The sequence below is a fragment of the Anomalospiza imberbis genome, chromosome 5 (assembly GCF_031753505.1).
Source record: "Anomalospiza imberbis isolate Cuckoo-Finch-1a 21T00152 chromosome 5, ASM3175350v1, whole genome shotgun sequence".
NCBI lineage: Eukaryota > Metazoa > Chordata > Aves > Passeriformes > Viduidae > Anomalospiza > Anomalospiza imberbis.
Window position 1 is genome coordinate 5993860 of NC_089685.1, and position 18001 is coordinate 6011860.

The window sequence follows — 18001 nt, forward strand, 5'->3', positions numbered from 1 at the left end:
TCTGTGGTTTTGGAAGTAACTCTGTGCTGCAAAAAACAGTTTAACATGTCTCGGGTTACATAGGGAGTCACGGGGGCTGAGACGGAGGCTGAGATGGATCTCAGATCACCTTGTTCAGCATCTCCCCTCCATAGTTCTGGATGGGAATTATTACTTATTGTTAATAAAAGAGAACTGAAGGGCTTGGACACATTCCAGAGATGACGGTAGTACGTGTAATAATGGATTCCAGGACTGTTTGAGTGTTATAGACAGAAGCTTGTAACACAGTTGTCCATTGCTCCTCATATCTTCCTGTGAACTGTATGTGTCAGCAGTTTGTCTCGCACAAATCCTGATTTTCCACCATCACTTCAACTCCCAGCTCTAGGGAGTTTTGTTGACTGCAGAGAGGATGAGCATGGGTTGGGGTGAAAGGCAGTGTCTTGCCCCAGCTGTACTTTTCAGGCTTGTGTGTTAGTTGAGAAGTCCATCCTTGTGCTCAAAGCTGGGCTTTTACCAGCACTGGAGCAGTTCAGCCATGGATTTAAAGGCTTGACAACTTCCAAAAAAAGGGGTTCAGCTGCTCCCCTGGGTAATCAGTTGCAACCTTCCAGGTGAATTTTTTTATTAATATCCAGTCTGAGCCTCGAAGCAGCGTTTTCTGGCCATTCTCCCTTGTTTCATTATTTGGCATGATTGTGAAAGTTTAGCTCCATTGTCTGTGTAACTCTCTTGAAGCAGTCACAGGCTGCATGTAGACCACACTTAGATTGCTCTGTGCTAGACTGACAAGCCTTGCTTCCTCCACCCTCCCTGCAGGTCATGTTCTCTGGGTAACCAGTTTGGCATCCCTCCAGTAGACCAGTTCCAGTTTCTCCAGATCCTTTTGTACTGGTTATGCCAAAACTGGGCTGAATCCTAAATATGGCCTCACCGGATTTGAGCAGAGGAGCAAAATAGGCCTGCCATGTGCTGGCCTGTGAGTAGTGCTCAGTGTATGTTTCGTCTGCTCTGTGATGAAAGTGCACTGCTGGCTTGGATTCAGCCAGGCATGCCCTGGGAGCCCATTTCCAGCAGACTGTGCTCTGCCAGTCCACTCCTCACCTGTACTGGTATCCTGTACTGGTTATTCTTCCCAGGTGAAGAAACTTGCATTTCTCCTTGGATTGTGGTTGGTTTGGATTGAAGCCAGGGCATTTGGGGTGTCAGCCATTGCACCAATTTTGCAGAATCTGCAGATTTGCAGAGGATGTGTTGATGGCAGTACTGGATGAAAGGAGCCTTGGTATCAATCCATGGTGATCAACATGGGATGACCTCTCAGAAAACACATTTTTTCTGAAGTTCCACATAGCCAAATCATGAGGGCTCATCCATCTCATCCTTAAACAGATGTCTAAGCAAGACTATGTGAATCACAGTATGGATGGGCCTTTTTCTTTGTTGACAGTAGAAGCAGCCTAAAGGGTTTGGTGCAGACTTGGATGTCTTAAGTTAGATCAAATTATTCCTACCTATGGCTACTAAAACTTCAGATGTGGAAATATCAATTATACAGTTCCACAAAGCAAGTCCCTTTTCCATCTACAGGTTCAAAAGAAGAAAATTTTCATTTCTGCTACAAGTTTTAATTTTAAGAATGGAAACTTAAACTTTAATTGACCATTACACTGTTTCACACTGAATGTGAAAAACGTGCATCATTGGCACTAGCTGTTTTAAAAATACAAATTTTTATTGTTACTACCAGGAGAGAGATGGGTAAGTTTTTTACACACTCACCTAGTTTATACAGGTTAGAAACTGTTATGAGCAATTGTGAGATGGAAGAGTTAAATCTGGAGCCAAATAACTTTCATCATGTCCTTTCCAATGCAGCAAGATGCTGCACTTAAGACTCTGTTCCCACATGCTGCTCTAAAAGCATTAGGAAAGAGTAAATCGTTTTTTAAAATACTTATATTTAATGGCTATCTTGCAACTACTCAGCAAATCTCAACTGGCTCTTTTGTTCCAGGCTTTTAGAAATAAGTACATTATCTGATTTTTGCGGAACAGTGCCCTTTCCAGCTAACTGCAGTAATATAACGGTTTCGCTGGCCATCTTAAAGCATGAGCGACAGTTTAGATGAGCACACTCTTTCAGATGTTCAGAAATTCTTCTACAGTTGATTGCCATCTACAGAGTTTGGCATAATTATTAACTCCATTCAGATCTTGAAGAGAAAAAAAATTTGTTTTAACTCAGTTTTCACAGTATTTGTACTATTTCATGTAGTAAAATAATTACGTAATTATGTAATTATAGGATTATCCTAGAATGTTTTGGGTTGGAAGGCACCTTAAAAACCATCTAATTCCAACCCCAGAGACACCTTCCACTAGACCAGTTTGCTCCTGAACACTTCCAGGGATGGGGCATCCACAGCTTCTGTGGAAAACCTGTTCCAGTGCCTCACCACCCTCAAATTAAAGAATTTCTTCCTAATACCCAATCTGAACCTACCCTCTTTCAGTTTCAAACCACTCTGCCTTGTCCTGTCAGTAGTGCTTTTGTAATTAGCAATCATCAGTTCTAAAAATGTTGGTATCCACAGGAACATTTCCCTCTTGCTTGAACACTAGACAGAAAAGCTTCAGAAGGTTTTATAACATTCCTACACTGGTCCCTGAAGACTGACAAAACAACTTAATTTTTCATTTCTGACTTGCATGGGCTTTTTATTTTTGCCCACATCTGCCCTTATTGTTTAATTTAATGGATTTACAGGCTATTCCGGGGCAACAGAGCAGTTCCAGAATTGTTAATTAACTACTACAGCCAAGAAACAGCAAATCAAATGATAGATTGGGAGCCTTATCACCGTGTTTATCTGCTGCCTGAGGGAAGAGTTTGTCCCAAAATAGCAAGGATGCTATCCCGTGTCACCCTCTCCATTTTATTAAAGAATCTCTCTGCAGAGAAGTCTGCCAGGTAATTAGCCTAGTTTCAAGTCACCCTAACAGCATGTGGCTCTGGAAACGAAGTGCAACTCCATCTGCATACAGCCTCTAGGATGCAGCTTATCCTTGGAAATGACCAACAGGGACACATTTTCTATCCACATATACAGGAACAGCTGGAATGGAAACCAGTCATGATATGCAAGCAAGGAAATGCCAGCATGAATGGAACTAACTGCCTCAGAGTCAATGGAGGCCTTAAAGGAATGGCTTTGAGCTTTTACCTGGAAATTTTAGAAAAGATACAAAGGCAAAATCTAGAGGATGTGATTGTTTTACTTGGGATATAGCTTCAGGCTCCCCTCATGAACAAGGGAGATGAAAAGAAAAGCCAGGGAGCAGCGACAAGTAACACAAGGCACAAGATTATTCCTAATTCACGGAACAGGCAATGACTTGCCTCACCACATCACCTGGGGAATATGTACTGAAAGTAGAGTTAAACAGAAGACTTGGGTAATGGGCAAGGTATTTATACCCTGTGTTCCACAGAACCCAAGAACTGCTTATATAAGCTTTTATATAAACTTCATGGAGTTTCCTTAAGGCCACCAACCCAGAATTCAGCAGCCTGGATAAGAATTAGTTTGGGGTTGGTTTGAAGTAATCTCCTGTACTGTGGAGGAGAGAGCTTGAAAATACATCCTACAAAGGCCCAAAAAGCTGGATGTAGTTAACATTAAAAATACATGGCTACCTCATTGGCAGGAGTCAGCAGCAGACTTTTTACCACCTAGCTCATGATTTGTGAGCATTTGGATGGCAGGACCATGTCCTTCACAGAACTGCCTCTGGGTAATTCCTGTGTTGTCATCATTGCAGATGGGGAAATTGAGGCCAAATGTGCTGTGCTTGAGATCTCACGGTGAGCCCGTGGCACTGTAGCAGTGGCACTCGGAATGCTGACACCTGCTCCTTGTATTTCTTCAGCAACAAAGTTTTTGGTAAAATCAGCAGAAATGCAGGATGACTGCGTGCCCTGAAGTGACTGCAGAGACTTCTGAGCAGGAATTATGAGCTACTGCATCAAAGGCCTCTTGCTTGACATTTATTGGCTTTTTGATGAATGTTGGGGTAATTCTACTGTCAACAGTTTCTCATTAGAAGCCTGGCAATGGTACTTTCTGACCATTATCTTTCTCAATATCACACTGTGTTGCTACAAAGAGCAGAAATTTTATGTAAAACCCATCTATCTCTGTAGCTGCAAACTTTTCTAATAATTCTACATTTAAATAATCTCATGGAAATGCTGGCTGCTGTATCTGAGCAATAAGGAGACTAGACAAATGGTTAAATTTCCATGAAGACCTAAAGCTACAGGACAAATTTCATACTGCAACAAGCAAGATTCATTTGTCTTGATTCCACTGGCATTGCACCTCAATTATACTAATTCTGAATTTCACTGCTGAATAATGCATTCCCATCCTGCTTTACACTTGTAAAGGAAGGAAAAAACCATCAGAGCTGTACTTTTCTCTCTCTCCACAGTATGATGTACCACCTCCTGGCTGCTTATGGTCAATATTAAGAATCATTTTTGTCAAAACCATAGATTTTCTAAAAATAAAATAGTAGAAATAAACCCCTAATACCACTGTGTATTTGGAAAGGGGAAAACTTTGATGTGCCCAACTGTACTAGTTTTCATGCTATGAGTTTTAAAGCATTAACATTTATTTTAAATATTTGTATCCTGGAGTCATAATAGTGGGAACATCATAGAGCTGTTGTATATTTTATTGATTATGGTTGTTATAGACAAAGAAATTAAAACAGAACCAGATGATAAAATAATTAATGGAATTTCTACTACTGAAATGGGTTTGATTCATGACTAATATTCATAAGCTACTTAATATGAGAGCCTTTAATTTTCCCTCCTAGAGGCAGGAGGGTCTTTCCAGCCTGCCAAAACCAAGATTAGTAATGCTGTGGACTCTAACTAAAAATAAACTTTCCCACCAACTCTTTAACCTCACTTTGATGGCAGTGCAGATTAACCTGTTGGATTTAACACAGATTTAGGTCTCCATCTCATCCACCAGTCCTGCTGAGGCAACATCCCCTCCCAGAAAGGCAGCACAGGTATGGATGGCAGTGTCTGTGTCTGTCACTCAGCTGTCAGAGCCCTGTCAGGAGCTCTGATGTAAAGGGCCAGGTCTGAGGGAGCAGAAGCAGTCCTGCTTCCTGAAGGAGTTTTTAAGGACACATTCCCTGCAGCAAGGGAATGTTGACATTCAGGCTGCCTCAGCTGCTGATCACAGAGAAGGCATGAGGTCTCCCAAAGTGGCACTCAGGTTTTATTCCAGACCTGTCCTCCTATAAACAATTACAGTGGATGAAATCATGTTTGGAAAGATGAGTGATGATTTCCCTGTTCACTCTGCCCTGTCAGCATCAAGGAGAAAGTGAAATATATACCTGCTTTGGTCGTCTCCACTTCCTGGCCCAAAATCATTCTCAGTGTAGACAGTGAGTGATGCTTCTGGAAAGAAACAATAAAGAATTAGTAAACCATATATAGAACACAGGGGAAAGGAAAAAGGAAATGAACACATGAAGTCATTCTTCTAATGTGGTCTTCAGAATATTTTGTTTCTTGTACATGTTTAATGAACTACAACCTTCATGCCAATAAAACTTTATAATCTGTTGTTTAAGGGAGTTAATCCTATTTTTTAAAATCCCCATTCTGAAGGTCAGGATATTGTATAAATATAGACAGGGTGAATAATTCTAAGTTAATCTCCCTTCTCTTTTAGGACCTCACTAGCATGCTTTTTTTTTTGTTTGTTTGTTGGTTTGGTTCTGAGACCTCAGTGTGAAGTCAGAACTTTTCTGCTGTTTTTTTTCTCTCCCTCCTTAAGGGTTAATTTTGTTTTAATAAATGCTAAGATACTTACATGACTAAACTACTCATTCTTACATGGGTCCACAAATCTGAGACGTAACAGATGGAAGAGCAGGGTAATGAGAGAATTTGGCTCTCTGAAAGAAGGCCCAGCAAGAGAAACACTGAGGTGCTCTCCAGAGCACCCACGCAGAGGACAGAAAAACTGACGTAATTTACCCCTTTTTCATTGGGACCATGCAAAGATGACCAGCCCCTTATTCATTAGCCTGAAACTATTATTAATTATCAATACTATTACTTATTTTTACAGTTTCTATAATTTCTGCTATAATGTATTTAATAAAATGACAGCACTAAAGTTCAGGAATTTAGATGTTTATATCTCCTCCCCAATAATAGGCTTGGAAACTGATCTGAATCGCTGAAATCAGAAGCCTTTTCTACTTGAAATGGGGAATAAAATTTATCTAGCAGCAAGAGAGGACTTTGTCCTTTTATAGAACCTATGAAAAAAACACTTAGTCCCTTTTATGTAGTCATCACATTAAAATGGAAGTTGTCAAAGAGAGAAGTCCTTTTTCTTTGCTGTCTGTGGATGTTCCTGTAAGCTTTTAGTCTTTTTCCACATGAACGTTTATTCAGAGCAAGCAGCCCAAGTATATTTCCATTGACAACCTGAAATCTTTATGAGGCACTGGATGGTTGAAATGCAACACCAATTTATTCAGTGCTCATAACAAACACAAACAATAAATTTACCACAGGAAAAGTTGGTAAAGAGCTCAGTAGCAGTGCACAGGCTAAAACCCCACCTCTTAAATGTCGTAGACCTTTCTGACCCATTCACTATAATATTTAAATGCAATTCATTAGATAATTCTGAAACCTAAATAAAAGGAAAAAAAATTAAAGCTCTGGATAAAACAAACAATAACAACAGACAAAACAAAACCAAAACAAATAAAAAACACTGATTCACTTTCTGGCTTTCTCACAAAACTCCACTATGACCTTGGGCAAACTGACAGAGACAGAAATGTGACCGTCCAGTCCAACCTTCTTTTACCACAGATCATTGCTTCTGCCTACTTTACCCCCAAACAAGATTTGAATTGTAGCTTTGGGTGAGCTAAGGAGTTATCTAATTTCGTGATGAAAAAAATTTGAAAAGCAAAAAAAAAAAAGAAGATGCCAACAGTGTGATCCATTCTCCTTGCAGTCAGGACTTGTGGTTTACTTCTGCTTTGAATTAACCTGACTTCAGCAGGGAAACAGAGCTGCCTTTTTGTGGGTTCAGGTAGACCTTTCAGTATCTCCATGACTTACAGGTAAAATGGGCCTGATCACTGGGTTTTTCACTATGTTTTATTTGAGTTGTCCCTGTACACCACAACCTCTAGAGGGGAAATTTGGCTCCCATTCCCCATACACTCCATGCCTTGCACAACAACTCACACTGGACTTGGCTTTGATGGAGGATGACTGATACGTGATTGATTGATTGATTGATTGACTGACTGGTGTGTAGCATCTAAGTTACGACAGTGATAAAGGACTTTTAAAAATCAAGCAATAAACCCCAAAAATCTCTGTCTGAGGGAGGATGCTTCCGTTTTCTGCAAATCCCCAGAACTCCTTGTTTCCTGTAGAACAGAAAACACTCACCTTTCAGGGAGGGCACCGTACACCGAACTGTCGGCAGAGGGCAATGGCAGCTCACAGCTTGAAGCAGCTCCCGGAACCTGCGCCAGGCCGGCGCTGCCAGCCCTGTTTTCCTACTGGACTGCTCCCAGGGAATGAGCCCCGGTTTATTCCGAAGAGCACATGTGAAAAAGTACCCCCAGGAGCCTCGCAAGTCAGGGGTCTGAGCTTTCTTCTCCCACTTTTCCTGCCTTTGCATCCTCACCGATTACATTGGAGGACCAGTTGCAATCTGATTCAAGACAGACAGCTCGGTAAAAAATTCCAGGGAGCTCTTTGGAAGCAAGAGTTCTGCTTTAAGGAATACACCTGTGAGCCATACAGCTGCGTCTGGGCAGCTGGACCATTCAGCTGAGCACAGTTTGGGAAAGACTGTCTGTTCTGGCTTTCCTGGGGAGTCTGAATTTTAGATCCAAATGGGTCTGTGTAGTTTGGTAAGAGGTTCTGGATGGAACAAATGATTCAGAAAGATCTTCCAAGGAGGCTGTGTCAGCAAGCCAGGTAGAAGAGGCGAGTTAAGTGTGACAATCATGTCTTCATGCCTCAGGCTTTCAGGAATAGGATCCAGAGGATGGGCCTCCCAGCCAGAGCTCAGCCAGCCAGAATCTCAGTGCTGCCTCTTCCACCCACCTTAACTGGTGAGCTAAGTGGCACCATCTCTTCCCTCCATGACTCAGTTTCCCCAGCTGTAAAGGAAATTCTAAAGTTCTGTGTGACACACTAAAAGCAGTAAATGATAAGAATTAATCAGCTGTGCTACTCACAGCTTGGTGGTGAACTAATGTTCTTGTCATTGCTGGCCCAGAGTCTGCTAGGCAGAGAAAAAACCGCTGAAGGTGTTAGTCCAGATGGACTGTAAACGCCAAGGCACAGCAGGAGCTGTTGAAAAATAAAAATATTCTCTCAAGTCCTCTCCCAACAGGAACAATATTTCAATTGTAATGCAGATATCCTACTGAGTCATTCCGTCCCTCAGGCCAGGTGAGCGCGCTGCAAGTCTGTGAAGGTAATCATTACACTTTTGTAAATATGAACAAATTCAAACGCCAGGTGTGTCTCTATCTGAGCCTCAGTTTTACTCCTGGCTTCATAAAAAGTAAGAGAGCATGACCACCAATCATGATACTTTTAGTAATTGAAATTTCAGGGAACACTGGTTATCAGCCAATTCTCCCCAGATTTCCATACTGTAGAAGAAGGATGGGGGAGCACATTCACTGTTCAAAGCCATCACAGTGAGGGAAATCTACAACTTCAAACACCAAAAGATCCAGTACAGTGGGCTGTGCTGGAGCAGCAGAGGAATTCAAACAAACATCGAACGACCAGATCTGGAATGCAGTGAACCCAGCCAGGTCAACAAGAACACCGATAAGGTGGCAAGTGGGGTCTAGCCCAGGCCAAACCCGCAGGAGCCCATGGCAATGGGGTCCAGGTTATGCCAGCTTTGTGCCCAGCAGCTTCTGGACAACTCTCACCAGTGGACTGAGTGGAAGATGTAATTTAACTGCTTTGCCAGTTTTCACTACAGAGGCTCCACTCAGACCAGTCAGTTGTGACTCAACACCTTTTCCACCAGACAGCCTCAGCCCTGCTGTACAGGTGTGCTCCCACAGAGCCAGGACAGGGGTGACCTGTGCTCTTGGCTTTGTTTTCCTCCCTGCCACTTCTGAGCTTTCCCTGACTGGGAGAAGCTGGTTCAGGCAGGAGCCATTGCAGACTATGTCCATCTGTAGCCACAGATATTGAGCCACCACCAGTGACATCCCTAAAAGCAAACAACTGAAATTGCAAATGTTACCTCAGAGCGATAAGTAGCAATAAAAAAGACCTGGCAAGACAGTATTTTAAGCCAAAAATGTGCTAAATAAATACTTTTGCAGCCTGTTTTTAATCTTTTCTTCAGCAAAATTACAGTGTTGGTTTTAGGAAAAAACGTACAGAATATCAGTTTTAAGCAAAGGGTTTTTTTCTTCTTAAGTACAAACAAATTTTAAAAGGTTTAAATGAAAGTTTATGCAAGCATTTCCATATAAATTAAAAAAAAAAAAAAAAAAAAAAAACAAACAGAAAACAAAACCAAAACACTCTTTCATGTGGACAGAGAGTTCCTGCTAAGGCAGTGGTTGGTTGCATGGAGGATACAAAAATAGCTGGTAATATAAGTGTATGCGGGACGCCATTAAGAAATCAGGTGCTAATGAGACTGCTCGGGACTGAATCACAACTGCCTGTAGCTATTCCATGACAGCTCTTCCAGGAGGTGTCTCCAGCCACCATGAGTCAGATTCCTGCCTCTGCAGGAAACTCCCTATAGAGAAGCTGCCAGGTATGTCCTTAAAGGCAAAGGAACCACGGTGTTCTCAGGCTTTAGCACTTCAGACTACAAGAACAGGTCACAGAGGCAGCTTGGAGTGAGCGTGAATAACAGCAGCCTGAGAAGTCTCTGTGCACTGGCATAGGCAGGAACCAGCTGCACTATAAAGGTACAACAGATGGCTGTGAGCCAGGTGTGTTCCTGTTGGTCCTTTTATTGTTGGCTCCGCCACTCTTGTGATCTTGAACACAGGCCTAGAGGACAGACTCTTCACTGCCTGAATTAAAATCTTGCCCTCAGTTACCCTAGGCAAGGTTAATGACTATAATTTATTAAAAGGTCTATAATGACTTGTTAAATGATGTTGAAAATGGTAGTTGCATGAAAACAAGTTACAAAGTGCCCTGACAAACAAAATGTTTCCCCTGTACTTGCTTTCAAATGGAACACAGCAGCTAAAAGTAATCCATTTGTCACTTTTGGGGGCCAAGAACAATGTATTAACTATATACATTTGCATCTACCACACACATCCAGGTGCCCTATACTGTTCTGTTTGTTGGTACCTCAAATGCAACTGTGTGATGGCTTCCTTCCCATCATCTGCACTCCATGGACTTGACAAGAACAGCATCTACAGTGGAGTCTGCATGGAAAGCACCAAGTGAACCCACTGTGAACCACCTCTCTCATTGCTGTGCCCCTCTAGCAATGTGCTCCCAGTGAAGCAGCACCCTACCTTGTGAGAACAGGGAAAGAATCCATAGGCAGTACGTCCCAAGAGGCAGGACTGGCAGGAGAGGAAGATGCACAGGTGACCTCACCTCTTCTGTCTGTACTGCTGTTATTCATAAAACACTTTCATAGCTATTGAAGAAAAACTTGATATTACAGACTGGCAATGCTTCTTTGGTATTTAGCATTTGCAAGGGCCCCTGCATGGCTGGAACTCAAAAAAGCCTCCAACGTTCAAATTATTTTCTCCTGTTCCCAGGGTCATTCTCTCTCCCTACTCTGTTGCAAATCTCCTGATATCCTGTGTCTGAAGCTCATGTTGCCAGCCAAAAATGATATCCAAGCTCAGACCTAATTGTCTAAGCTCCTTCTATAGTTATAAAGAGGAAGAAAAGCTTCAAAAGATCAAAATCCCCGAAATGCTGGGAGGTACAGATCTGCCTACCTGCAGCTGGTAGGGAACGGATGTCTCGGAGCACTTGACCTTCATCAGGGAACTACTCAGGAGCTGGAGCCTGACACATTGTCCTGAGCATGGGAATATTTTCAAGAGTAGAACAGGGAAACTGTTGAAATCCATAGAAGTTCGTACAATTTTTTTTACATGTTATTTGCACTTGTATGTAGTGACTTTGCACTTACTTAAGGGCCTGAATATTGCTCTTATCTTGATATAAGACTTATTTGAATACTTCTTTTTTTCCTAATTTGGGAAGGCCTCTCCCATTCCAGCTTGAAAGGTGCACATGGTAGCAGTGTCCTGACCTCAGAACAGACCTTTCAGGGAAAGATCTGATACTGGTTGTCCCACTGCCTCTTCCATCTGTCTTTGCACAGCATCAAGGAAGAAAAGGGACAAAAACCCAGCAGTAAAAAATGTGCTTTCATTCCTCACTTTCAAGAGTGAGATTTCCTTTTTATGGAGACATCTTTCAAATTATTTACTATTGCAGCCTGATATTTTTAATGGTACCTTCTTCCATCAAAAGAACAAGTTATTCTGTAAAAAAGCCAGTTCTTTGCCTCTGCCAGCTGCATGCAAGTACAAAATTACAAAGCACTCACTTAGATGAAGTGAATACTTCATTAAACAATTAAGCAATAAGGCAGAACAAAGGCTGTGGTTTCCAGGCCTGGTTCTGTAATTGTATCCTGGAGCATTAGGAGAACCAGTACTCAAACACAGGGTTGCAATTTAGGTTAGGATTATCCTCTAATAGCCTTGTCCTGTGGGATTAGGATTTTGCCATGATGAGGGATTATTTTATCCATCAATGGCAATGTAAAATACATGATTTGTCCCTGAAGATCTGGAGGTGAGGGTTTCCATCCCTTTTTCCTCCTTTCACCTTCTTGTTATAGGACCTTGAGTAGAAGCTTTTATCTCTGCTTTTACTTTCTGAACCATGATGGGTATCCTCCAATCCAGTTTTAATGGAGGTACAATCACAGAACCCAAGTTCACAAGTAAATACCCGAGCGTCCCCAAACACACTGTGGACACTCTTGAGGGACACTGAGGATGGAAAATGTGAGCCACTCTGTTGGACAAGGTTAAGTTTGTGCTGAAGTCTGCTGTTCACCTCATATAGCACATGCAGCCACTGGACTGCCATGGAAAACTGAGAGGCTCGTGAAGAGATAAGGCAGAAGTGGGTTTCGATGGCTGATAAGCAGAGCCTGTTTGGATTGCAGATGACATTTAAATGTCTAAAGTCCATCTACATTCTGCTACAGAAGTCTAAACCCCTTTCCCGATCTAGTAAAGGCCTGATTCAGCTCCTAATGAAATTACTGGGATTTGTTCCACTGACTTGAAGTTGACCCTGGGCAGAGCCCACAACCCACCAGAATTCCTTTCCAGAATAACCTGAATGACAGTGGCAAGTCCTCCCCTGAAACATGATCTAAAGGGAATCCCTCCATCCTGCTCTCCTCCTCCATAAACCATTTGGTCCTGCTGAAACAGAAAATACAGTTTAAATGCAAAATACAGCTTGCTGTATCACAGAACACCCTGTCCTTGGGAACTGGAATTAAGATCATCCAGGAACATATCATGGGCCAATGGAATACCATTAGAAGAATTAACTTTCAATTCTAAAAGAAATCAAACCAGAAATTAAAAAAAAAAAAAAATTAAGAAAAAAGGAAAACAAAGGGTAAAGAAAAAGAAAAAGAAAAAAGCACAAAGCTCAAAACCCCGCAGCAATTTAAAAAGACAGTTTTATTTCCAAGTATATGCATTTTGTGCTCTCTCAAAATAATTTTCTATATTTCATTGATTCTAGATGCACCTCTCCCCTTTGGAAATAATACAATTAATATTTAATTCAATTCAGTGACATATGTCCCCGTTCCCCACAGGAAAATAAGTTGCATTAATTTCAAACTCACTGACACTGGAAAATAACCAGTTGTTTATAGTCGTTGGGACATATGGGAGAACAAACTTATCATTAAATGTCAGAAAACATATGTTTTAAATAGCAGAAGCCAAGAAACAGCTATTAAAATCAGGTCACTTTTAAACAGATACTGCAACACCAGTAGAAAGCTGTCCCACCCCCCTCTAAACAAAACACAGGAAAAGGGAAATATTTACTCTAAGAGTAGGATCTGCTGAAGGAAAATATGACAGATTCGATCTAATAGAGTATTTAGGAGCCAAAACTAGAATTTAAATGAAAGTGAGATACTAAGTGTCAAAAATACACCCCAGCTCCCCTTTCCCTCCCCCCAGGTGAACTGCAGACAAAGCCTGAAGGCAGCACAACTCATTCGGGAACTTCCTCTTCAGCCTTCTCCTCCTACCTGCAAATCTTGTCTCACCGGTGAGGTGCACTAACACCAGAAGTAAGGAGAGGAGAGAAATTAGGTCTGAGTTCCTAGACAACTTACTAGCATGCCTGTGAGATCAGGCAAGGAAGAGGGATGTGGCTTCATGGAGAAAGAAGCAGTAAGAAAATCACAGCGGCAATAGCAAGAGTTCTGGGGAACGAGGGTAGGTCCCAAGGCATGGGTGGGGTGGGGTGCTGGCAGAGGAGGCAGAGGGGATTTGGGACAGTGAGCGGGCCACTGCAGTGCAGGGAGGAGATAAGGCAATGAAGAGGGAAGGGACAGCAGGGAAACTGCATATCCAGAGGGCAGAAGGAAGACTGTGAAGGTTGGCTGGAGAGATGCTAATAAATACAGCTCACAATGCCTCCAGCTCTGCTTCTGTACAGGCAAAGAACCACGGCAGCCTCAGGGCCATTTCTCAATTAATTTATAACATAACCTGGAAATTAGATATTCTTTTGGCTCAATCACAAACAGGGCTAAACACTAAAGGCCTTCCTAAAGAGTACCAAATAAATACTTACTGTGTCTGCTCTCCACAGATCCTATCTTGACTGTTTTTCACAAGTGATGGTATCTCAAGTAGTTGTCTAGGAAGTGCCCATCTAGAAGACTCCATTATCTCTGAACCACCAGACTGTTAAACTCCTCTCTCACTCTCCACACATGTACCCTGATCACCCAGGGGAGGGATGGAAGTTGCTCTCTACAGCTCAAATATATTCCTGTCCCTACAGCAGTGGATCTAGTTCACTATAGATCTCCCTCAACCTAAATATTTTCTCCTACAGCAGTCAGTCCAAACCAAATGAAAAAAACATCTGGGTAAAAAAAAAAAATACAAGCACCTCCCAAAAATAATCAGGCTGGAAGTGACCTCAAACATCATCAAGTCCAGTCTTTCATGGAGAAGGGAGCCTTGATGAGATTATGTAGCACCCTGTTCAGTGACATCTTGAAAACCTCCAGCTCTGCCTGGTTCCTTGGGGAGCTTGTTCCAGTGAGTGACTGTTCTCACCATTAAAACTGTTTTTCATATAAAAGAAAACCTCTCCTCGAGCAATTTGTACTCATTGCCACTTGTCTTCTCCATGTGGCTCCTTGAGAAGAGAGAGCCTCCACTCTCTTTGTAGTGACCCTTTAAGTGCTGGAATACTCTGATAAAGTCTCCCCAAAGTCTTCTCCAGGCAGAAAAGACCTAACTGGTTCTGTCTTTCTTCACAGGGTGGGCTCTCCAACATTTTGATCATCTTGGTGGCCGTTCTTTGGACCCTTTCCAATCTGACTGTGTCTTGAATTGCACAGACCAGGACCAAACACAGTACTCCAGGTGTGGCCTGGCCTCTTATGGGTTCCTGGGTTATGTTGTCCCAGGTGCAGGACCTTGCCTCTTGTTAAATAAACCTCATACAGTTCTTGCTAGTCCACTCTTCCAGCCCTCCCAGGTGTCTTTGCGAGACTGCTGTCACTTCTCACATGTCCACCTCACTACCCAGTTTAGTGTCATCAGCAAACTTGGGGAGGGAGTTTTCAATCTTGTCTTGTTTGTTTTAAGCTGTTTCACTACACAAACCTGCCTGACCACAAAACAAAAGCCACAGAGTTGGCAAGAGGGAGGCAGCAGTGACATCTGGGCTGGGATATCTGACTGCTACTGAGTCACAGGCAAAGCCCCAAGTTTTGGTTACTGTAAGTTTATTTTATTGCTTGGAAATGCATTCTGCTAGCTGAGCACTGAAAAGCAAAGAGTGCTGTGACATTGAAGCCTTCCTTTGGCTCTGGCTGTAAGTGCCCAGCCACAAAAAGGAAGTGGTCAATCAAGGGGAAAAGTTGTATGAATCAGTCCTGGAGCACATTTTGTGTGGGATTACTGATTGTAAACAATAATAGTGACCTGCTGTTGGTACAGTACTTTGTACAACAAGCCATGCTCTTGTCTGGAGGTTTCCTATGGCCACTCTTATGCAAATAACAAGCCATGATAATACCATGTTTATCACAACACTAAGTCAACCATAATGACTGTAAATGTAACCTGACCTTCACTTTGGCTAAACCCTGTTTCTTTCATGGTTATCCGATATCCCAGTACATATTTATTTCCCTATTTTGTCTATCTGTTGCCTGTTCTTTTATTTTACATACACTGCCTCACACAAGAGGCTCTGAACTTTAACCATGGAGCTTTTTCTATGCCTACTGAAATTCAAGTAAAAACCGGATAGCTTCCCATCAGTCTATGTTTTTTTTTCTGACTGCTCCATTCTACCAATTCTTATCAAATCCAGGACACATACAGAGAAAAAGAAAAGACAAACCCAAAATGAAAACTGTGGGAAAAAGTCCAAATCAGGTGAGTAAGACCCTCTTTGATCACAGTTGCTTAGTTCAGTGTGTCTACTCTCAGCTATATGCAGTAACAAATACAATAAGCGCATTCTGTGAGAAGAAACATGAATTTTGGCCTGTAACACGAGGGAAAGGAGTCAGACTGGCAAGAGGAGTTTTATGAACATGGGCTTGTTCTCGTGGCTCTGTTTTGGGCAGCATTACCAGCATACTGACACTGACAGCTGGATGTGTCACCCTCCACTGAGGCTGGAGGATGAGAGAAGAAATTAGAAACGCACATAAAATACTGTTTTGCTACATTAAGTAGCAACCAGAAATGTCAGTATCACATGTTAATTAATGATTAATGCTGGAGGAAGGAGATGCATACCTGACATATTTTTGAACTGGTATAACAAGTTTTCACCGAGCAGAGGAGGGAAGATCTCTATAATACACAGTAATGGGCTGTGTACTTGGAACTGTGCTCCCTAAATTTCCCCACCTTCAGGATAGAATGTGTCAACACACAGCTGGTCTCCGAGAATAAACTCAGTGCCAGGACTAGTAATCAGTAATGCTGAAGAACGAGGAAAGAGGGAAAAAAAAACATACTAATGGTTATCAAAGGGACAAAAAACCTCTTTTGGACTCACCTGTTGACAGGGCACATTTTTAATGTGAGACTACACCTGATATTACAAGTTGACAAGAATAAATCAAGAAATAAAGAAAATAACACTGTGGAGCTAATAAAGCCCTGTAACTGTAAAATCTTCCTCAGAATGATGTCCTACTTAATAAGGAGAAATTTAGCTCAGGCCGGTTGAATTAGCATATAATACATTGCAAAAATAATACATTGAAGTTATCTCACCTTGATGAATCTCAAAGCACTCTCTCTCTCTGTGTATTGATGTTCCCACACTGGAAATCTGTAAAGTGCAAGCTTGCCTTTAAGTATATTTTTGAATTAAATGTTCCCAGAACAGAGATGCTCTCCTTAGCTGGGGTGTCCATGCTATATGCATTAGACACCACTCCCAATTTGCTCCTTGATGAAATAAGGAGCTTTCCTCTCCTGTGCTGTTGTGTAACAGTTGTTACACAGGATAGGCATATGATCCCGTACCAAGCTGTTGCCAGAGCCAAGAATAAAAGAGAAAGATGGGATTCATTTAGCCCAACATCAGCAAGCTCTAAACTGGGCCCCCAGACAAGAGAGACACAGAGGACTCTGGTCATGCTTCACCACTACAACCACTAGAGACAGGTTTCCTCACAATGTGATTTGTCCAGCCTCTCTTCAACTGGTGGAAAGTCCCTCTCTCTCTTGGCTGTAGAATGACCAAAAAGCTTAAATTAGGCACCAACTTTAACATAACAAAAGATTACATAACTAGAGTCGTAATAATTTGCTTTCCTCCTGGACACTGCTCCTGTAGCTTTGGAGAACACCTGAAAAAAAAAGTTACACACTGGGAATGGTCTTACCTTGTCAACACTCACTGACCCACATTGTATAGCTCCCCCTTCCCTGTTCTGTAATGCCATTTATTTAGGTAGGCCCACATATTTTGGAAACATTTCCATCTTCCACACTTTGAGGTACTTCTTGCATTAGGAATATTTCAGCCACCACAGCATGGGTGAAAATAATGATTTCTGAAAGCAGCTTGAAATTTTTACAGTGTAATAGAATTCAAACTGTTAATTTGCTGGCTGCTTTGGCCTTGCACAATGAAGAAGGGAGAGGACACAATCACCTGATAAATACCTGTGACTGTGACAATATATTGGTAATAAATAAGAGTACAAATAGGCAATATTTGTTATTGAGCTCTTAAGTATATGGGTGGCACAGATTAACAAGGCATATAAACCTTTTCACCACTGAGGAGGCAGACTCAGGCAGTTGTGACAGTAATTTTTCTCTTTTGCCTTCACCATTTCCCAGTAGTTTAGTGGAGGGATAAGCCCCTCAGACACCAGATCCAACACAATTTATGCCTCACAGAATCATAGAACCATAGAATGGGTTGGGTTGGAAGGAAACCTTGAAGATCATCCAGGTCCAACTCCCTGCAACAGCTTCAACTAGACCAGGCTGCTCAGAGCCCCATCCAGCCTGGCCTTAAACACTTCCAGGGATGGCGCAGCCACAACTTCCCTGGGCACGATCGGGGCAGGTTTTACCTCAGGGTTCTCTGAGGCAGCCAAAGGTATCGCTG

At 42.1% G+C, this 18001-nt stretch overlaps 1 long non-coding RNA gene across 2 annotated transcripts in view; it reads right to left on the reverse strand.

Moving 5' to 3' along the window:
• The window catches only part of LOC137473650 (uncharacterized), a 36184-nt gene extending 18929 nt beyond the window's left edge, over nt 1-17255 (reverse strand). Inside the window, exons 1-3 of one of the 2 annotated variants that reach the window (XR_010998907.1) lie at nt 8311-17255; nt 5413-5476; nt 3244-5310 (exon numbers count right to left, since the gene is read on the reverse strand). This is a non-coding gene — a long non-coding RNA (uncharacterized lncRNA). Of the gene's footprint in view, nt 1-3243; nt 5311-5412; nt 5477-8310 lie in introns of those variants that run through there. The other variant, XR_010998908.1, reaches the window with a different exon arrangement.
• Between the last annotated feature and the right edge of the window lie 746 nt (nt 17256-18001).